At 33.8% G+C, this 23,955-nt stretch overlaps 2 protein-coding genes across 2 annotated transcripts in view; one reads left to right on the top strand and one right to left on the bottom strand.

Moving 5' to 3' along the window:
* The window catches only part of LOC116352054, a 587,314-nt gene that overhangs the window by 494,111 nt on the left and 69,248 nt on the right, over positions 1-23,955 (top strand). The gene's annotated exons all lie outside the window — the stretch shown is intronic.
* Positions 1-23,955, bottom strand: part of LOC116352066 (SH2 domain-containing protein 4A-like) — a 42,828-nt gene that overhangs the window by 18,113 nt on the left and 760 nt on the right. The window lies entirely within an intron of this gene.

Genomic DNA, 23,955 nt, shown 5'->3' with positions numbered 1-23,955 from the left:
TCTGTAATAGACAGTGGTACCCAAGACATGAGGTAAAAATCATTTGATTTTTTTTTTTTTTTTTTCAATTTAAAAATTCGAAAAAAATTTCAATTTAAAAATTCAAAAAATTATGATTTTGATTTAATTATTTTAGCGGGTTTTTATAATGACCAGCCAAGCACGATACACGGTCTAAACGGATCTGATCAACAAAATGAAATACCATTGCAATCGAGACTATTCAAAATATAAATGAAATTGTAATAATAATTACGAAAAATAAGAATAAATTCTTTCTTTTTGTATTTTGAAAATATTCTTATCTTTATCATTCGTTCACAATTGTTTTGTAAATGAAAATAAAATGCTCTTTGTCGATTGTATTGCTCCATTTTATCTGTTAACGTCTTCTTTCAATATTCATACATTGAAGCTGATTTTCTTTGTTAATTATTAAAGATAGAAACGTTGATTAAATTCCATTGAATTATCATTGGTCGATCATTTAATATGAAACTGTAAGTAAAGATTCATTCAATATTAAGCTGTGAATAAAAACACATTAGCGAGTGAATAACACGCATTAAAAATGATCACATATGGATATCTTTACACTTACTCGTGTCTAAATTGCAATCGGTCATGGCATCGAGTCAATAAAAATAGCAGCCAACCGGTTGAGTGTCCAAATTGCCTTTTAATTTGCACACCGGTTACCGAGGTTTGTTATCTAAAAAATTTCATTTTAAGTGCATTACAACGTTTTTTAACTGATCAACTTTGATTTAGGATATAATTGTCTATGAACCAAGGTGTTGACGACCAGAATAATAAAATTTTGCAACAAAATGTCCACGTGACAAATATACACTGAAAACAATCGATGTTGAAACTTCATGATGTACGTAAGATACCTTCGATAATGCAAAAATTATTTTCTCGTTGGAACCATACAACTTTTATTGTATTTGAATCTTTTCTACGAGAATAATGGAAAAAATCACTATTATACACCGTGCTTAAAATTGTTTGATTAAATAAAAAATAAAACCAATTGAGACGATTAATAATTCTTTCCAATTTGATGATGAAATAATATTAAAAAAAATTGCTCTTGTGAAAGGTGCAAATTATGAATTGTCTACAACAATATAATCGATGTAGCCAATGGAACGATGCTCGGTTTTGTATTGAGGCACGTTTACCAATTTGATGATTCGCTAATCTAACGTTTTCAATGCATCATTCATATTTTACCGAAAATTACACGGCGGAAAAGCGTCAGCAGTTCGTAATTTATTTTGACATTAAAAGTGCATCAACTGATGCGCGAAATGTGTCCGACCTCGATGAATCGAATTTTATTCACTTCCATACGATTTTTCTCCTTCACAAAAACCTTTTTTTTCGTTTTTTTTTTCGTTTATTTTTTAAACTTGAGCACATAAAGTGAACTCAAAAAACTTTCAGAAACAAAGAAAAAATGAATGTATTCTTCTAAAGCCAAAATCTATTCTCAATGAAATGAATGCAAAGCTAAGTGCTATTCATAAGATGGATTTGTTTGATGCAGACCGAATAAATTGGTGGTTCATTGAAAATCATGAATTATGGTGGTTTAAATGAGGAAATTTTCATCTCTTATGATATTTCGATCGAAGATCTTGATTGAACCAATTTTTTTTTCGTATCTTGGTATTTAGACGCAAAAAGGTAAGGTAAGGAATATTTTCCATTAAATTAAATGTCACATAAAACGCTGTTAGAATCGGTGTAGCCGTTTGCTGAAGATGATGATGATGAACAAAAAAATGGCAAATGCGTACAACAAACGCGATGACAAATGACATTTACGTGGATGTTGTCAAGCATTGTAACCCAATTCAATGGTATAATAAATAAATGAAAAAAAGACAAAACTGTAGCCGTCGGTGTGTTTTTTGGAATTGACCGTTTCGGAGTCAATGTTGTTTCTATATTTGTTTTGTATCAGAAAAGTGCCAGCGAACATTTTTCATTAACGAACATGCCAAAAAAAAATTATTAATTTCTATTGCTCTTGACACATTCTTCGTAAACAACAACATTTTGTATTTGTTTCCCTTCTCTTTTTGCGTTCGGTTTTTTTCCGCTTCTAATCATGACCATTTGTTTGCATTCAAGTTCCAGCAAAACCGTAGCGCGGCCATTTCTGTTCCATATTTGTGTGCGCGTTCGCGCGCCACATGTAGACTGGAGAGAGAAATTGACCCATTTTCAACATAAAATATACGTATATTGGCAAATCGTGCAAACATTCTTTTAAAGACAAACTCGTAGAAAATAGACATCGTCTCTATAGATGACGCGCTATGTTTATATCACATTTAAGCATTCCATTTCATTTGGGTTGCGATAATTATAAACAAAATGAAACAAAGTGAACGAGTGAGCGAGCGAGCCATCGAGGAAAATAGAGAGAGAGAAAGAGAAAGAAAGATATCGCATGAACCAGACAAACAAGAATCAAAACCAGAGCCAATATAAATGCCTAGCGGCCACAACTTGATTTTAAACGCTCAAACAATTAGACAATCTAATGGTTTTACATATTTAGTTCAACCACATGCACAAATTTATCACACGCAATTGAGGATAAACGTCGTTACCGGCATCGTGGTTGAGATTTGGGCCAGAAATACACAAGAGTAGTAAATGTTTAAATCATCTGATTCGACCAAGATCTTCTTTTTTTTAAATATATAGAACGTCGATGATAAAGAATATATTGATTGCTTACTGTCACACATCGCTAAATAGAGCACAAAACCAATTAAACTGATGAATGGGCGGAGGTTAAGTGCTGGTGCCGACGGCAAATTACTTTTGAAAAGAGAACACACTTAATTTAATGCGATTTTTATTAAACAATCTTTCGAGTGCATAATATCAGTGACCGGTTCGCGCATATTTCTATGCCTGATAGCTATGCTAAGCATAGCGGAGACGCAAGCCGCAACGCACCCGTCACCATTCGATTCGAGCTATATTGTATGCGCACGGTCGTCTGCATAAACGAACATGTGCATTGTTCATATAGAGTGAACGGCGATGCGTCGGTTGCGTTTGCGGCTATGCTTGGCATATCTATGCTACCTAGCGTATTTAGGCAAGCATAGAAATATGCGCGAACCGGTCACTGCATAAAATAAAAAAAACCCAGTTGATGTTCCGGTCACGATATCCCTTTGCGATGCAATTTTTTTTGCCTCGAAGGCATCGTGTTTTTTTTCTTTTATTTAGAATTATTTTGGTTATAGACTACGAATTAATTGAAAATCGACTTTGAAAACTGAACATTAGAATCGTTGATCATTAAATAGCTTAATGCACGATTGCCTCGGAATTACACTTTTTAACGCAAAATTTCCAATTTTTCGATATAAATCTTAATCAAATAGCGTTGGGGCTGATACTTAATCGATTGATCACGAACTATCTCTCTCTCGAGGGATCGACATCATTAAATGAAAAAGATAACTTCATTGAAAAAAACTGTCTCATTAGTGAGTGTTTGCGTCGGTTGATCTAGATGTAGTTGGCTCCATTTGTGGTTCATCAGAAAAAAAAACGCTTTTATTCTCCAACATAATCTGCTTATGAAGTAAACTCTCTTCTCTTCTCTTTCTCTTTCAAAACAAAAATACTCTTATCCTCCTCTTGATTGCATTTGTTTTTATTTCGAGGAAATTGTTGAATTTAATCTCAAAGTAAAAAAAGAGAACATTAACGACATACCCTATATTTAGCTCACGCTCTATCTTGCATCTGGCAGTAAAATTGCAGTTTGACTGTCTATTTCGGCTCGTGCCAATTCGAATAATTTGTAATGTTTGATAAACGCGACAAGTTAATTTATGTGTTTCCAGTTGAGATGCGCGTCGCGAGACCGATTTAGCCTTCGTTGTCAATTTGAAATAATAAAAATTTTCAACTAGAATGGCATACGTTTGGTGGAGTATGGTGTCATTTTATGTATTTCAGCATTCATGATCACATTTTGCACACATGATACACACAAACCGTGACCGCCTACACTCTGATATACACAATTTGAGCGGAGAGTCACTAAATGCGTGGCGCACATTCACAAGAGTTTAATGCTACACATGATATGTATGCATTTTCTGTGGCAATTTAAATGCCCACTTCCATAGCGAACAAAAATGTCTGGAAACAAAAATGCCATCTTTCAAGTTTTTGGCGTCGATTAGATATGTTCGATTAAATAATCGGCAAGAGTTCGTCGATGATTTTAATTGACCTAGGTAAAAATTTGAATAATTGTGAAATCCGGACTCTATTTAATGAAATATATTTGCACCACCTCACATATATTGAACTAAAGTGCTACTCAACATATAAAAGGATTTGACTAGCCCCGAAAATATTTTTTATGACCATGAGATAAAAAATGCTGATGCAGTCGCGATGTGTTGTTATGGGTCAAATTAAACACTTTGACGTTTTTATATTTCAGAATATTGAGAACTTCTTAATTTGCATGAAATCTCAATAAAACGGTATGGTTTATTACACCGACTCTTCGAGAATATTTTCTTTGTGTTTCAGAAGCGTTGTACACTATTTTTTTAAAATACAAATACTTATTTGTTAAAAAAAAACTCAGTCATGATCAGTCTATGTATTTCGGATGGATATCCATCCGAGATATTTTAGAATATCTGGATATTTAACGCAACTGCACAGAGCCAGAGCTGTGTGCGTCGCACATATAATCTACGGTATGTCGCTACACGTAAAATACAGACACAGTGTGACTGTGTACGTGCGGCACTTGATACACATATGCGTCGCGACATACCGTAAATTCTATTTGCGACGCACACAGCTCTGGCGCTGTGCAGTTGCGTTGAATATCCAGATATTCCAAAATATCTCGGATGGATATCCATCTGAAATACATAGACTGGTCATGACAAAATTATTTTGAGTACACAGTGCGCTAGGTGGGATGGCTGACTTTCACTTTAGCTGCAAGAAATTTTGTGCAAAAGAAACAACAACAACACATTTTTGATGTTGTACCGATTAATTCGAAAAATGATAATTGCCATTTTCAATCGCCCGTATATATATATATATAGAACGTAACACTTTTGGGACGTTGATCTTCTCTCTTTGATCGATCAATTTGGTATGTTTCGAATGTATGTGATTGGTTTTTTTCTGGCTTCCAAAAATTAACTTTTATGATTACAATTCAATGATTTTGTACTTATGTTGGGATGTAACTTTATTGTTTATGTCGAGAAAACAATGGATCCCGCAGGGCTGAATATGAGTACCCGAAAAAAATTGTTATTTGAGCTTATTTACTTTGTATCAAATACATGACGCAATCAAAACATTGGATTCAATTAAAGGAGCAACAATTTTAAAAAAACCGTTCATTGATTATGTCATTCACGATGTTCACGTGTGCTTTTTGGCGCGAAGTAATCAATTAGATGCAATATTACACGTCGTACGCGTGGTGCTTTTTTTGTTCATATTGTCTATCGCCTGTTAATCGCAACTCGTTTTTTTTCGCTTCAAATTTGTTGGTCAGCAGTAGCTGTTTATTTTGATTGTTGATTTGGAGCGCTTTCGTGTGCGTGTGCGCAAGTAATCAGTAATAGGCATGTAAAGTAAACCGGTCACAAATTTACGACCAAAATAGAAAGAAAAAACACAAACCATCGAAAACAACAATGGGCCAACGATGACGAATACCGTACCAGTTACATCAAATGGATCCAAACACAATTTTCTATTATAGAATCGAGATTTGGCGGTATTTTTAGTTTCGTTTGCGTTTTGTTTTGTTTTGTTTCGTTGGAAAATGTGTTTGTTTTGTGTAATATCGATGATGTGATTCTTAACGTCGGATTTTTTAGTGTAATTAGGTGAAAATTACCGTAACATTGTGGTTTCTTTTATTTTAAATGCAACAATAACAACAAAAACAACTTGAAAATATAATCCAAAACAAACGACATTGGCTAATCACCAAAGCCATATTTATTTCTTTTTTTGAACGTGAGCACATGCTTCGTTTTTAATTAATTTTGTAAGCGTATGGGTCTTTTATTTTGGTGTTTGCAATTGCATAACATGAGCTAAACCACTTAATCATTTCAAACTTTGCATATGAATGCATTTTTTTAAGACAAAAGGCTGATTCAATAGCCATTCAATATTCAACATTCAAAAGCGTTGATTAAATATTGATATTCACGCCTTTTGAACGAATGAAAGCAATGGCAATTTTGTATTCAATCAACAATGAAAATAAAACAATAACGACCAAACAAATTGTCTATAGAAATAGTCGATCCTCTTTTGTACTGAACTGCCGTGATTCAGCTAATCTTCTTGCATACTAATTGCCAATAAATATAGCAGAGAAAAAGCATATAGGTAATTCGGTGAAATTTACTGCATCAAATTGCCGTGATCAACAATAAAAATCAAGAAAATATTTCAATCACACAGATCGAATGGAGAGATTTACGATGTGTATGCGACTGTGATAGCCGACAGCATAATTACAACATCATTATTCGCACTTATTTTAACATTAGATTATGTGTACAGGGAACGATTCGATGCGAAGACATAAAAGACTCAATCACACACACACGATTAAATTGATTTTGGAAAGTGAAAGACGGTGAAAGATATGCACCGATTTGCAGTTGAAAATGTCGAATTTTGTAAAAATGAATGGGCAAGTGGAAGAAAAATGGCTAGTAAATAGGCTGCATCATATCGTGTCCTAATTTGAAAAAACACACATTTCAAATAAAAAAATGAATGACTATTTGATGATCATCAAGTTTCATTCATGCCAAAATACCACTTCAATGATGCAATTTGGTTTTTCCTCCCGGTTATTTTCATTCAATTCTTTAGCTATCGCCGGGAATGTGTGAGAAAAATTTCCACTGAAAATCAATTTAATCGCATAGATTGAGCATGGCAATCATTGACATGTGAACGAACGAATTGTAAACTGTGAATTTAAAAAATTTACAGCGTATTCTCTTTAAATGCGTTTTAATTTAAAAAAAAGCAAAGGTGTTGAAGGCATTTATTTGGAATAACTCAGGAACCAATGTTAAAAAAGAGAGAAAAAAAAATAAATTTCGCAAAAAAAAATTTGTCAAATAAACTCGTTAGGCGAATCGAGAGTATTTTACATGTGTACGAATGGTTGGTTTCCTTAATTTTTATGTATTTTTAAACCATATCTTGATAAAACATCAAGAAATAACATCCGTGGGCTGTTGAACCGCACATTTATGCTTGTTTCAGATGTTCAGTGCAAAATATGAAACATACATATGGATCAACGTTGAGAGAAAGCATTTGATTTTCTTCTTAATGCGCAAAGCCATTTTGAGATAATAATAACATGCGTATACTTTTTTTTAAAATGAAAGCAAACATTAAGAAGTCAATGTGTAGAAAAAAAATAAAATAAATATATCTGTGTGGTGTATCTTGTTAAGAGATCGAGAGCGATGCACATCAGTTTTTTTTTGTATTTAACTCGAATGAAATGGTCATTCGATGCGGTCTTCGTGAAGGCCATTTTGATGATAATCACAAGAGGCGCCGAACAGTGAAAACTGCACCCCGAAATGGCATCTTGAACGCATCGCATAATATATAAGTCTCATCAAAGTATCATCTGATTTGTGTCTGAATGTCCTACGAAAATAAATTCATGTACACGATTCGGTAAATTAACAAAACAAAAGCAAATAAGTAGAAGGCGGCCGAATAAATGAGAAAAGTGTAAACAAATAAAAGGTAAATTACATTGACAGCATAGCATAAAATTTCGATTCCGACTGACGAATGTTTCCATATTTGTTAAATGCGATGTGATGAGAACCGAAACCAAGGGGAAAATCGGTACTGAAATACTAAATATACTCAGAAGTATTGAAAAGTACCGAAAAGTACCGAAACGTATCAAAACATACCAAAACGTACTAAATAGGTATTCGTTTCAAAAAAATAGTGAATAATTTTTTCATGTTTTCGACTGTCTTTTTGGTGTTACATGGCAAGCTTGTATGAAACTCTCGGTATAATGCACAAAAAAGTGAATTTTTTTTTTCGATATTTTTGTGCACTATACCAAGTCTCCGAGAGTTTCATATAAGCCTGCCATGTAGTAGCAGAAAGACAGTCGAGAATATTGAAAAAAAAATTCGTCTTTTCGACTGTCTTTCTGCTACTACATGGCAGGCTTATATAAAACTCTCGGAGACTTGGTATAGTGCACAAAAATATCGAAAAACATTTTTTCACTTTTTTTGTGCATTATACCGAGTCTCCGAGAGTTTCATACAAGCTTGCCATGTAAAACCAAAAAGACAGTCGAAAACACGAAAAAATTATTCACTTTTTTTTGAAACGAATACCTATTTGGTACGTTTTGGTACGTTTTGATACGTTTCGGTACTTTTCGGTACTTTTCAATACTTCTGAGTATATTTAGTATTTCAGTACCGGTTTTCCCCTTGACCGAAACATTTGCACAGACAGTAGCAATGTGTGATAGTAAAATTTGTTATTTATGAACACCATCGGCGGCACAATACGCAAAATGTGTTTGTTTCCACAACAGCAACAACAAAAAAAATGAAGCAAGCACAACAACAACAAGATAGTCAAGCAAAAGTATTTTAAAAAAACATTTTCTATAATTTTTGCGCAATGAAGTGCTGCTACCAACGGCGATGATGAAAACCAACGGTAAAAGTAATATACGCACTATAGATGGAATCAAATGTGTTTTCACTAGTGTTTTCACATGCATGAAATACGCTTTTCAATATTTCGGAATTTGGAATATTTTCAATTTCAACAGCTTTCGTTCGTTCTCTCTCTCGATTTAATCGGGTGGTATGGACGTGCGTGGTATACAAATGGTTTCGTTTGCCGATGTAATTGAAGAAAATTAGGCTGTTTTGGTTTCGTTCGTTTTGATCATTTGCGGCTATCTTAAATGGCTCATAGTTTGGCAGCTTATGCCGACAATAGAGTAATTGACGGTATATTCTAGCACCGCTTTGTACCATTTAACGGCCAATTTTGATTTTTTTAACGATTAACAATATCTCAATGGATGAAAACGAATATATACGCACTTTTCGCTTGTTAACCACATCAGCTGATCTTTTGCAATAAAACTATTAGCTAATATCCATTACATCTGCATCGCAGTACCAATTTGTGGGGGATTATTTCATCATTTCTCGTAAAGGTTGTTCATCTTAATGGGACATATGGAAACTTGAGTCAAATTGTAATTGTGATTGGATCTGATTAAGAGAGCGCTGCGAGGTATGAATCTTTTGGCCGAATGAATTTAATACATTGAATTGATTCATAGGTTCAATAACCTTTCTTTTGGCCGTGCCAGTTGTGATGAAATTTGCGTGGAAACGAGTTAATGCCTGCAAACTTGAATGGATTCAACCATTGTAAAGTGATATTAAGGTGAAGCCCCATTGTGAGCAAAAATTCAAAAGGATCATTTTATGGTATTCGAAACTCAAAGGCGAGCCACAAATAAATCGCACATTTCAATTGAATGTCACTTATGAATTGCACGACGAAAAAAAAACAGTGATTAAGTTGTTAATTTTCGTTGTTAAAGTCGATTTTTCATTCGACAAAAGACGACGCGTTGATTCCAGCGGTTAGATTATTCTTTCACTTTTTTTCAATCACATATATGCACAACGCTTAAAATTTGTTCGTCATTCTACTCGAGCGATAAGAAAGTCGCACGCGATTGACCTTTGTACTCGTTTGTGATTTGGCGGTATATTTTCGTCGTCATCTTCTTTAGCGAAACCATAAACTTACATAGAAAACATGTACTTGTATGCACACATAATGCTCATTGCGCGTACACATATTGGTGCAGCCACAGCACAAGTTAATCGTGAGCCCATGACAATGGAACATATACATAAATATGTACACAAATGCCATAAATCATTTATGTGATTTTTCTTTTGTTCGGCGGTTTTTTTTCTTCTTCTTCTTCATTTCAATGTACAATGGAATAGAAATATGATCAAAAATCAAAAGGTGTGTGCACTCAAGCACGGAAATTTTCCTCTTTGATTTCAATAAGAATATCGAAGGCGACGGCAATGATGATATATACGCATACCAAAACCATTCAAAAGACACTAAAAATGTGTACTCTCTTCTGTTCGGCTGTTTGTTGTTGTTTTTGTTTTATTTCTGTTTTTCAACTAAATGATTTCGATTTCAGTTTTCTGTTTTCGTTTCATTTTGAAATCCATATTTTAACGTCTGTTTGTTTGTTGAGTTGGTTTTTATGTGTGAGCGAGGAAAGAGAGAATGAAATGAAATTTTTAATTCAATTTACTTCAACATGAAGAATGTACACGCCAACTGCAATGATCTCTATTTCTGTCTGGCGATCAATGATATGTTGGTTTTGAATGAAATGTTCGTGAGTGTTTGTATCGCGTCTTCTCTTTAGCGCACACAAAATAAATCGATTCATGTTTAATATGGGCTCTTTTTTTAAATTTCATTCTACGGGTTTTTGTCGTTGCGCATCATCACTTCCCCGTTGAAAATTTCAACACAAGAATGTAAGATCGTTTCACGGCCAAATGCAATTTATACAAAAAAACAACAACAGCAACAATTGCACTCGAAATGGGATATATAAAGTGTGATGATCACACATTGCATGCTAGTTGATGGACGAAATCACCGTCTGACACTCTAGTTTGAAAAACAACAACATTTCTGCAAATGGAACAGAAAAAGCTAGCGAAACCAAACACAACTTTCCACTGGATTTTTTAACAGGTGAAAATGCCAACATTTACTTTCGCAGTTTTTGAGGAAAAACAGATTTATTATTCAAAGATGTGAAATTGAATCGAATGATATCCGCATCTACTTCAGACCCAGTTATTTTGGAGATTTTTTGCTGGACCTAAAAGTCTGGTCCGAGCAGTTTCTTGGGTATTTAAAATGCTTTGATCTTAGGTTTTTGACAGAAAAACTTCTTCTCAGGTCTAAAGCATTTGAAATTTCGATTTTTTCTAATTTTGTGCCTGATTCAAAGGTATTGTTTTTTTTTATATTGAACAAAATCCAAATGCACGTTTTCCGAATAGAATGGGTTTATATTCTATGTTGAAGCTTTTCTCAGCAAAAAATACTAGGAATACTTAGAAATTCATGAATTCTTCGAATTTTGTCAAGATTCCTAATCGTGCGTCTTTCTTCTTTGAAATCGAGTTTAAAAACCCGTGAAACAGAAGATAAAAGTGAACATAATAATTATAAAACAAAGAAACAATTACCGTTCCGTCACATAAGATGTATTCTGCGACATAAGATGTATTCAAAATGTCAGCAGATAAATTGTATTTCACTCATTGATATATGTGTGTGGACACTTGTCATTGTCGTTTTCATGAGAATGATTTAAATCATTTGCATACGAGTGCATTTTACGATCGTTCACCAGTATTTTATTGTAATATAAGTCACTAGGAAGCAATCATTTTTCATTCTAATACTGCCATTATTTTCAACAGACAACAAACAATGTAATGTCGACAAGTTCGACAAGTAAATGATTGGCTAAATCAATGATGAACTTTTAGTGATGCATTTGTTATCGTCATTTTTGTTTTGAATTTTATGGAAATTTCATGCAAAAAACTAGCAAAGACTTGTTCAAATCTTGAGTATACATATATACCATTTTAAAAGATTTAAAAAAAATCAAAGCGCGATTTTAAGATGCAACATGAATCAGATAATGAAATTCTATGCTACACGTTTCCATTAAAGAAAAAAACCATTTGCGAAACGTTAAAAAGATAAACAAAAAGTGAAACGATTCAGCAGACAGTTTCGAATGACATGTACATGGTATCTGGATAAAATGTGAGTCGATCCAAGTGAGTGATGAGCATTGCGCACGAAATTTGGTATTTCGTCAAAACAAAATGCAGGCACACAAACACACACACACCTGTACACAGGCAGAGGGGAACAAAGGTGAATGGCGTGCAAGAATCTTTCACACCGCATAATATTTACCATTGTTATGCAAAAGAATGAGGATCAAATGTGTTTAAACAACAACAACAATTCACATTGGCAAACTGTGCATGCATCGTGTGATGAGTACGCTTATCGTGTGTATGGGCGTGTGTGTGTTTGTGTGTGGAAATGTGTGATTCTAATTGCATATTCCGAATATTTTCACAGTTTAAATCATCGCGCCTAAAATGTTTCGTTTTCTCAAGAGATTGGTTAAAATGTGCAGTGTTAATGCTTTTGATTTAAATTAAGAAATTAGATTCCAAATGTAAAACAAAACAAAAAAAACACATCAAAATTATTGTATATAGAACTAGCCTTGGAATTTGAAATTACATTGTTATGTTTTGTAGATTTGCACAAAAGTGTGTATGTGCTCGCACGCTCGCGCTTTTAAAACGACCTTTTTCCCATTTTAAGCGCGCACTCCACTCCGAGTACGGACTCAATGTGCAACGGGTCTCTGTGAATCGGCCATGGACATAAAGCGCATAAATGCACACACCGCAGCACGTTTGCCTGATTATTTTTGTTTCTATAGATTTGTCGCCGATGGAGATAGGAATGTAGTGAGAAACTGAAATAGTTACAAAAATAGCAAAATTAATGTCATATGGCTGTATTTATGTGTCGCACGTTTGGCGGTCAGTTAGGCATATACACATAAATAGCGGGGCATGAATTTCTGGTATCTCTTTTTTCGGTATTATATTTTTAAATGTACGTCCGATTATTGCGCTAATCAGCTTGTGTGAATTGATTCCATTTTTCAACAGCACCATTTTCACTAATGCAATTTGATTAACTACTGAATGACACTATTTTATGACAAAGTCTATTTTTTGTATTATCATTGCTGTAAACAGGATTGAAAACGACCAATTAAATAGAAAAAAAAATATTTTCTCAATCTTTTCATCGTCCAAAGGAAATAAAAAAAGTCAAACTTTTTTTTTTCAGAAATCTTCTTTTCTCAGTGCAATCACTCAGCAACAACCTTTCTCAGAGACAATTAATCTTTTTCAAATTGATTTTAAAATCCAAATTTGACGGAATACGATTATAAATTTAAGAATGATCTATAAAGAAGCTTAAAATCCAGTAAGAAAGACGATTTTATCGAATCGTATATTCTTCATTAAAAGTAAAAAGTTTCCAAAGAAAAGTGGTTGACGAAAACTTTTTTAGGGAGGGAGAATCACGGGGGAGGGAGTATTTGGCTCAAAAATCCCCAGAAAATCGAAAGATTTTCTCCCGGCAAAAAACCCTAGCAAATCATAAGAATCCCAATTATTTAGGGTTCCTAAAAATGTGTTGACGTGTGGATAATCCCATATATAATTTCATACGACTATAAAAAAAAATCAAAATATGAAGAGAACGTGATGGCAAAGTGTTAATGCGAAAAAAAATAAAACATATTCAAATATATGCAATTGATTACCAGACAGTTGGGAATTTTTCCCATTCAACTCTTTATTACTCTTTATGCTTATATAAGCATATGCTATTTGTGTGTGTGTGTGTTTATTTTCATTTGCATTTAGTGCGACGTTCTTCTTGTTGTTGTTTTGTGCAAATTCCGGAATCATTGTGTCTTTTTACTTTTCCGCACGCCTAGTGTAGGAAAGGTATTGTATTAGGCCAAAAAATTAAAGTCATCCCAAAACATGTTTCCTATGCATATTTAATGTAGAAAACACGATTGGAGATGATTTTGGGGCATATTAATGTGCGTCGCTGTGTGTGATGTGTCCTGTGTCCTGTGACCTATGCCCTGTGTCCTGTGGCGTGTTGCCAAAATTTGTTAACTCGATAAATCTTCTTCCAAAAATTTAATTCAAATTCTGACTTTGCAGGATGATTTGTGACTACTAGGAGACGTGCTGATTAGTCTTTGAGCAATATCTGTTGACCGGTGTAATTTTTTTTGGTCGGAATGGAGTACCCACAATCCATATATTTTACTTTTTTGATCATTTTTCAACCATTTTGGTGACACGATGGTTTCGTGCTCAGACATGAAATTCAAAATGTGACTTCACGGGATGATTGGGCATTACGAGGAATAGATCTGGTCAAATTTTCAACGACATTGATTAATCGATGTAAAACTTAGACTGTGAAGAGGCACTTATGAGAAAAATGCCTTAGAATGATATTCTTTCAATTTGAACGCTGAAAGACTGTGTAGTGGGGGTTTTTTGGCACGAGAAACCTAAATCTTATGTTAGTTTTAAGATGCAATCAATTTTTCACAGACTTTTCATACAAAAATCTAAAAGAAAATTCATTTTTGAATGAAAGACTTGCCTTTGTGGTACCGTAATGATGTGAAACTTTGAACAGGCTATATTTTGATTGAAGTTTCTTTAAACTTGGTGTGATTATTTATTTTGATAAGAAAATAATATTCACAAGTTTTCACGGTAATTTAAGTTACTGCAACCATACATAGACCATCATTTCTGTTTATTCCCAAAATTTCGGTTCCATGCGGAAAAGTCAGCTTGCGTACGTAAGCCTCTTTATTTTACTTTGAGATAATATGAATAAAATTCCGTTGGTTCTTAGATGTGTGTGTGAGGGATCACTTAGCGTTAAATTATCATCTTCGCAATTTGTGCATGTCGTGGTCTCTTCTCACGCACAATCCCAATTCGTTGGGCTATTGTCGACATTTATACCTCATGGTAAATACCATTTATTGTTCAGAAATATAAAGTATCTCTCCACCTTCTTTACCCCATTGTTATGCAGACCATTGTTTATGCCTTTAAAATATCAACATTAAATGTTCTGATCTTGAGGTCGATTTTTTGTTTCTTGTTGCTATTTCAATGTGCCATTTTGGTTCGCATTCTCCGCTTCTAATTTCAAATGGCTTAATGTCTGAATCAAGTCACCGTTCACTATTAAATATTGAATGGAATTATGTACGAATGTTGATTGTTTATTATGGGTGTGTAATTTATCATTTAGTGAATACATTTTGTTGGACAAAACCTCTCCCACAAAAAAAACAGCGGCAAAGAGAGATAGAGAGAGTTATACTGTGGAGAGGATTGTTTGCCCAAATTGAGAATTATTCTGATTTTCATTAGTATCTGGAAAAGCGATTTCACTGTATAACCGGTTGCCATTTCCTTGAAATGGTAATTTAAAAAAAAATCAATTTCCAACATTATCTCGCAAATTGCATACAGAGAAAAAGCTACCGTCAACAAATGGTAACCAACCAATGGAATGTTCTACGTCTTCAGAAGCCGCGCTTGAATAGAATCATCAACATAATCGCTATCAACATTAATATCGTTTTGTTCGAACGAATCACTTATCGATTCAACCAAGTCGCGCATAATAACAATTATTCAATTCGCGATATGGCATTGACACTGATCGTTGTCGTTGCAAATAACAAAGTAATGGAAGAAAGACAGCAACAACAACAAAAAAAATATTGCGCATATGAACCGCTCGCCGTACACACGTTTCAATGTTAAATGGCGGTTACTTCGATTTAGAATTGAATGCCATGTTTAATCGCTAAATTGTTAAATTGTTGGTTTAATTTGGTTGGCTTTGTTTATTTGCTACCGATCATCGTTGTTTTTTTTTTTTTTTGCTACGCCGATATTAAGTTGCGCTAATGTATTTTCGGAAACAATACACATGAACGTGCTAATTCATGGATTGAAATTTAAAAAACAAACTCTTCGTTGTAATGAATGAATCGAAATAAATGGCGCATTTTGATGATCGCACACTGTTTGTTGACCCATTTTGATCATGGTTCATTTGCATTTGTTTGTTTTGATTGCACCTAGGATTTAACATACCGACAAAATCCCCATAAACAATTTCTACCATTGCACTGCACACTCCATTTGAAAATAAAAATGAGTGGTTTGATTGACATTTGGGAACAGATAGAGAAGAACTAAATGAATAACGTTCCATTTAATCTTATTTGATTAGAGCCTAACCACATTCGATAAGATTGCATTGAATCAAGGTTTTTGGCCTATTCAATTATGTGTGCTCGGTGTGCTTTTTAATCAGACGAGAATGTGAGATATCTTTTTTTACAGGTTAATCACCGGCACATGATCGTGATGTTTGTAAAATATCAGATTAAACACATTTGTATGTTCGAAGACATTGATTTGTGTTCCGATTTAGACCGTTTCTGGTAAATGGTTTATCATAGATTTTAAATAGATTCACACTTTGTGAGACCGGACACCTTTTGTGACTTTGAGCGTGCGCAATGCATCTAATAACATGAACTCTGGATTAGATGCGCTCGTTTTTACGATTTGATTGCTGCAATTAGTCTTTCTGTCTGTTATTGTTTTGATCGTGTTAAAGAGAATGCTTATTATAACCCAAATGGAAACGAAATAACATGTCACAATCTTATCGCAAGCTCTAACTTAGAAAAACTGATTTATTTTACTCTCGGTAGGTTCAATTACATTTTACAAGAGCGCTTTTTTATTGATTTGCATTGTAAAATCCTTTGTTTTGTGGGTCGTTTGAAGAGAAAGAGAGAGAAAAAAGAACAAATAAGTAAATTCCAATTTCGATGTGTTTCCGATTGCTTCGAAATGCGGATTTGAAATAACAAAAACAAAAAAATACACCAAAATTCTGAATTGTTTTGGTGACACATTGTGTTGTCGTTCTGTTTTCTTTTTTTTCCCTTTCTCTCTCTCTCTCTCTCTCTACTTGTTTCGAGTACATATATACTCATTAGCTCACGATTCCGATAAAAGCTGCTTTTACGCCTTACAACAAAGACTTTGATCGATTGTGCTTTATATTTATTGTTGTTGATTTTTTCTAAAAAAAAAAAATCGTTGATTGGCATGACTCACGTGCACGGAAATGAGTACTATTTTAAATGGAGAACAAAATAGATCGCCCCGCTTTGATTGACACATCTATGAATTAAAATCATGCATTTATATTTGTTTTCATCTGGAATGAAACGAGATGATTGTTTTTTTTTTCATGCGCGCTTACACACGAGATGATTTATTTTCCCCACTCGAAGGACATATGTTCTACAAAACGCCAATTGAGATTAATTCAAGCAATCAATCCGCACTTTATTCGAAAAAAAAGTCTCATTTAGTCTAAAGTTTCGTTTTCGGTCTATTTTAAGCCTGCATACTTCGACATAGATAGAATTTTTGGTTTCATTCAAAACACTTTGATGCGATGACAAATGTTTGCCAATTAATTTTCAACCCGGAATACAAAAGAAAAACAATCGGCAAAAACCAGCTGTATTAGATTAGAAACATACTTAATCTAAATAAAAATTTCGTCATTTGTATATGTGCACGCACAATTTTCACACTATGCACAGAGAACATTGAACGACACCGTTATGTGTTTGAGCATCTGTCTTACGTTTTTTTTTTTCATTCATTCATTTCGGAGTTGTTTTTTTTTTTGCGAGACAGACCTTTTTACAGTTGTCGTTTATCATTCACGTACTCACAGGACGGATGGAACTCAATAAAAACGATCTATTCATAGTATGCAAAAGAGAGAAAGAGATTAACGACAAGAGAACGACAGAAAGGGATGGCATGGCAGACAAACAATGCGAGAAGAGATTGTTTGTTTATACTTTTTTTTTATTCACATTGAACCGAATGCGTTTTTGTATGTCGATAGGAAATGAGCAGTCGAATAGATAATTATTCAGGCAAAACAGTCATTTTTATTTAAAAAAATACGAATGTGTGTTGTGCTTATATGAAATGGACAAATGCCATATGTCTAGGGGCTTAATTCAAAATTTTCAACGATTGAATTCTATAATAATATCTAAATTAACTGAATTTTTCTGCAAACGAATGAATTCCGGTGAATTCTACGACGATTTCATTCAAATATGTGAGATAGTGGTGAATAGTTTCTGCTGGCAATTACTGCAATATTTATATTTTGTGCAACAAAATTGTAAATGTTTTTTATATTTTTATAATAAAAATTAATTTTATTTTCAATTTTGAGCGATTTTCTATCGAAAACAATCGGAAATATTGAAAAAATAATAAATTAAAAAATATTGCGGTTATCATAACCTCACTTTATTAATTTGACACATTTCATTCTATTCACACGAATTCACCGAATTCATCAATAACCACTCGATTCAAAAGTGTGAATTTACGTGAATTCCGTGAATTTTTTTGCCGTATTAAGCCCCTAGCCATATGTATTATAGACAATTTTGCTCAAAGAGCGATCATTTATGATTTTTCATCATAATTTACATTGTTTTGCTTTGTTTCTTTCCTTTTTCCGATTCCATTCGGTGTTGTTGCCGTTGTTTTCGTATGAAGGAAGGCGTGAGTGCAATGCATAACAAACAATCGTCCGCTACCGGATGGCATTTAATGCGCAGTTAAAATAACCAACTGCAAACTGTTATTGTCGTCGTCGTCGTTCGAAAACCCATTAACGAAAGGAATTTCGATGCATTCAAAGCGTATAAAAATGATGATGTCGATTTTTTTTGTTTTGGATACATTAATTTGGGTGCATGAGTAGCATAAAATATACATTTTGATCAATTCTTAGCATAATTTTTTCACAATTCCATTCCTACAATTGATTCGGTTGATTTGGTCTTTCCTTTGTTTTGATCATGAGGCTTGCGCATATACACATGTGCGCCGCATAACCAGTTTTAAAATGCTACGCACATATAGCAAAATAAATGGAAAATTACACTCGCGCTCGTTGCAATTTTCAAATGCACTTTAATGATACTGTGAATTTTTTCGCCGGTATTCAGTTGAAATGAGGAACTAGTTATAGTCATATGTACGCAATATCATTTTGATTTGATATACGCAACATACATCAGCAGCAAAAGCAGCTGGTAAACGTTTTGCATGCTAGTTTTGTTTCTGCTTTTATTTTCTTTGTTTTTTTTTAAGGAAAACGGATGCGAAATGTTAGTGTAAATTCGTCATTTAGATTGAGACATTTTCCGTCATTCATCACTTGCATTGCGATAAGATATATCCAATGGTGGGATTTCTTATCATTATTTAAAATGAACAAAAAATACTGATCACAAACAGTTTAAATAGACACATCGAACGGATGTTTATATACTGGCAGTGTACAACCATATTCAACGACCATATGATCCACGGCCATAAATCGGTGTTAATTTTAGTGTTCATGTTCGTCTGGTAAGCAAAACAATAACAAAATGCAAATTGATGTAGCTACTGGCATACATCGTCCAGTGTTGAATGATCCAAAATCAGCTGCTCGAATTTGTAGCATGAAAACGATTATGGTTCGGAAACAACCACTGACACATATTTTTTGAAAATCTAAAATCATTTCCACCCAACACATAACTTCTGACCAGGGGTCCAAGGGAATCGGATTACTCCCCTTGGAGATCGGACTTTTTTTTCGGTAATCGATTTTTTGTGTCGTTAATTCTTCCTTCAGTCTAATTCTCCCCTCCCTAATCAATTTTTTTACGGATGGATTTAAAACCCTCTTAAGGTTCTATTTTTAGAATGGACTCTTGGAAAAAAAATTCAATTTGATTGGTTTTTTGCCGCAGAAAGTGAAGACCTGGTCATCCATTTTTCGGAGACCATTTCCTCCTAGATTTTTCGAAAAAATGTTGACCCCGCCCTTGTATCGCCAACTTTAAAAGCTATGACCTAACATTGGCCGTCGAGAGAAAGAATGAATGGTGAAGAAATAGATTTCAATGGCAAAATAAATCTTTCAACACGAAGAAGAAAAATCCGCTCGTTTTCCATTCAATGATGGCAAACACGAACAACCAGAGAAAATTCATATTTAAAAACTGGAAATTGAACGAACAAAGAAAGAAAAAAAAATCATATATCGGACTATCGTACTACCGACGATGCGAGAGTATGGTGAAAATGAACGAGATAACAATGAATATGCACGCAGCCACAACAGTTAACAAACGGAACGAAACTATCGACCGAAATGCGAGAGTTTCTACGAAAGAATTGGTTACTTGCACGATCGAAAAAAACAGTTTTTGTTTGTTTTAAACCAGCTTAAATTGTCATTCTAAATATCGTGCGACAATTGTACATGGTTTTTGTTTATATGTATTGACCATGATGATATACACAATTAAACGATGATAATGATTAACCGAGCAGAACAAATGTCGATGTATTTGTGCGCGGCAATGGAAGCAAAGCTTAAGAAGGCAATGACATGTTCTACATGCTTTTTTTTATCGGCCGCTATGCAATTTTGATTGCAAATGCCACAACTCGTAACTCGTCCGATGATGAGAAAAAAATACCAAACCTCGCCATAATTTCTATTTCAATCATGAACTACGGTACAAAAAAAATAAACATGAAAAGAAGTATACATTTTCGAATCGATGAAGAAACCATTAGAAAGTGCAGATTTTTTCCGAGTTTTTGCTATGCATCATTTCCAAACGGAATCAAAACGGAATCTCTTAATCCCCAACATCGAAATGAAGTAACATTGAATTGAAATCTAAAGCAAAAGTCAAATCAAAAAGTAAAATAGAAAATTATCGCTGTAGTACCGCAAAATTGTGAATCAAATTTCATTTTATTTGAATGAATTGCACATACAAAGTATATTTCTTCTGGTTTTTTTTTCTCCATTTATCCGTTTCATTTTGAACATTCTTTTGCACATCACGGTTGTACAGCTATAATAGAATGCATGCGAGTGATCAAGCGATAATGCGACCAATACGATATGTAAATGCATGCGCCGGTCACTGACAATTAATGAAAATCGTTTCGCATAGAAAAAAAAACACACATTTTATGAAATGATTATATATGCAAGATGATGAGAATTGAGTTCCAGTACCGTTGTTTTACTATAAATATAATCAACATCATTCTGCGAATAATCTTATCGTACATATGTGTGCTAACATGCAAAGGAAGCTCAAATACAGATGAATCATGTTTTAAATTGTAACCAGTTCGGTCATCAAATAAAGAAATTGTTCAACTTTCTTTCCAAGGAAATAAAAAGAAGAAGAATGAAATACACGAAAAAAAACCAAACAAACATTATGTTATGGCAGTTCAGTCTCTTGTGTGCGTATGACGTAACGGGAATATTTTTAAACCGAGCGATCATAATTCATCTTCGCATGAGAGTGAGACGATATTTAAGAAGAAAAAAAGAATATAAAAAACCAACAAAGAAAGAGCGATGCTGGATTCCACAGAAATATATATGTAACAATTCGGTGGATGGAACAAAAGCAAGACATTTTTTTTCCAATAAGCGGTGAGTGAACACATGCAGCGAACGCATTTTGAAAAATAGAATTGTCAGAACGCATCATGCTACAGTTATAAAGAATCAAGCAATAAATACATAAACAGCGAAACCTACTACCAAAAATAAACATGGCAATTATGAGATGAGCGATGTGTTCTCAGTTCAGTTCACACACGATCACACTTTCAAAATGTCAAACTAATAAATAATCTCTTGCTGCTTCCAATTGACACAACGACTACTGCTCATGCCGTTCAATGTTGGGCACATTTTTAATACTTCACCAATATAACAACAAAAAAAGTCCTGTTACATTGGCAAATGCCGAAAAAAAGTTAATATCAAATGGAATTTTATAATCATGCAAAGCGGCACGTATGTCAAATAAGAATTTTTTTCGCCCGCAGCGCGAGCTGTTACGATTCCAAGAGCACCGAACTGTTGTTGGTTGCCTTTTTTTCAAGTTCCAAATGCAGTCAGTTTGCAAATGCATAATTATATGTTCACGCGCCCACAAACCCATATAGAATGATGCAAGGCGCGATGCATAAATCATGTAAGGCTGGCCGAAATGACAAGAAATAAGCGGTCGATATGGTATCAACGGCAGAGTGTGCAAAAAAACCATATGATCGTATTAGTTTTGATATTAAAACGATTTAACAATAGCATACAGCCGGCATTCTATTTAAATGAATCATACACACGCACACACATAATCACTCTTTAAATAGCAGATCCCCATTGTTTTGATCTCATTTTACGATTGTAAATCATTTCTTTGTATTTTGCATTATGTTTTGCATGAAAAAAAAAAAAAACTATCAAACGCGTGCCATACTGTGCGTTCATATAGCGGTATTGTAGTCCATTTCCGAAGTAAAATGTTGATTTTTGATAATGTCATAATAACCAATCAATATAAAAAAAACACACCGCTTGTGACTGTGACTCAGACACACTCATGTCGATTGCTCATCATGATGCTTCACAGTCTTTAGGTTTTTTAAAATATATTCAAGAGCACTTAACCAATCAAGCTCTTCATAATTAAGGCATTGCCGGCGGTATATTGATTTAGTTTATTCTTCACATTTCACAAAGAAAATAAAACATTCCATACATCATTTTAAGCGTCTTAAAACCATTTGTTCTGAATGTTGTATGTATTTGAATAATGCCGCACCCGATTTATGTTATTGTTGTAATATGTCAGATATTCAAATAAAGAGAGAGAAAAGAATGTTTTCCTCAAACAAAACGAAAGCAAAAAATGCAAAGAACAAATTCTTGTCCAACGTCACTTTTTTATTCGTTCCTTCTTTAAGTCAAATTCATGGAACTTCATTTTTTTTGTGATGCATATTGAATATCTTTGATGAGTGCGTCGCACTCGCCGAGATTACTCTAATGATCCAAATGAAGGTAAATTCAGTGAAATACGAAATCTTTTTCGATAAACAAGATTTAATCAAAAGCGTCGATGAAAGTGAGTTAATTGTCATACTCTTTTCATTTGCTCTCTCATTCGATATCAGATTATCATTCGGTTTTCATTTGCTTCATTTTCGAATGTAAACCGAGGTTCAATGTTTTGTGTTGATGATTTTGCTACCAATAACATTGCCAAAATTTATTTGAGATACAATCTCTGTCTGTTAAATTGAAGCGAAAAAAAAATCCATTTTCGCTCTTTAATTATGTTATATTTCGTTTTTCGTTATTTTTGCAATTGCACCAACAGCGGAAGTTCTCTATCTGTTTTTGTCTGTCTGTGTCTTGTAAACGAAAGTTTTAAATTGACACCACAAAATTTAGTTGAACATTATTTGTTGACTTTCATTTCATTGAGCAACTATGATTATTTATAATCTCTGCATCGAACGACTGTAGTAGGACTGAGCTCGCCCGCATGAATACTGTTGTTTTCTATCTCATCCAATAATATTAACTATAGGGGAACTGGATAACAATCGGCTGTCGCTGCAAATTGACTAACTAAATACAAAAGCAAGATGATATGACCGCTAAATATTCATTCAAATCGGTTCGTCTTAATTTTGAGAAGAAATAAAAAACTAAATAAATAATAATAATAATATCAGAAATTTCTCTCTCCAATTGCCTGATTTCTTTGTGTGTCGATTGTAAATTTCTTCTTGAGACTTCGAATCAATTTCTTTTTCTGTGTATTTTAACTCTTTCCGTGTATCTTGTTCTCTCTTTATCGAATGCTCTCGCCCGATATGCAGGCAAGCAATCGCGGTAAATGCACGGCCTTTTTTTATTCATTTCTTTTATACAATGAATTCGCGATACCCAGAGAGAGAGAGAGAGAGAGAGAGAGAGAGAAAGAGAGAGAAACAAAGATATATAGAAAAAAGTTCAGCACACAAATTAACAACAAATCAAATAAATATATATAAAGATAAGTTTTCTTTATTTTCTCTGTGTTCTGCAGTAAAA

The sequence above is a fragment of the Contarinia nasturtii genome, unplaced genomic scaffold (genome assembly GCF_009176525.2).
Source record: "Contarinia nasturtii isolate CC-2019 unplaced genomic scaffold, AAFC_CNas_1.1 Cnas_scaffold_187, whole genome shotgun sequence".
NCBI lineage: Eukaryota > Metazoa > Arthropoda > Insecta > Diptera > Cecidomyiidae > Contarinia > Contarinia nasturtii.
This window is presented reverse-complemented; position numbering and strand designations above follow the sequence as displayed.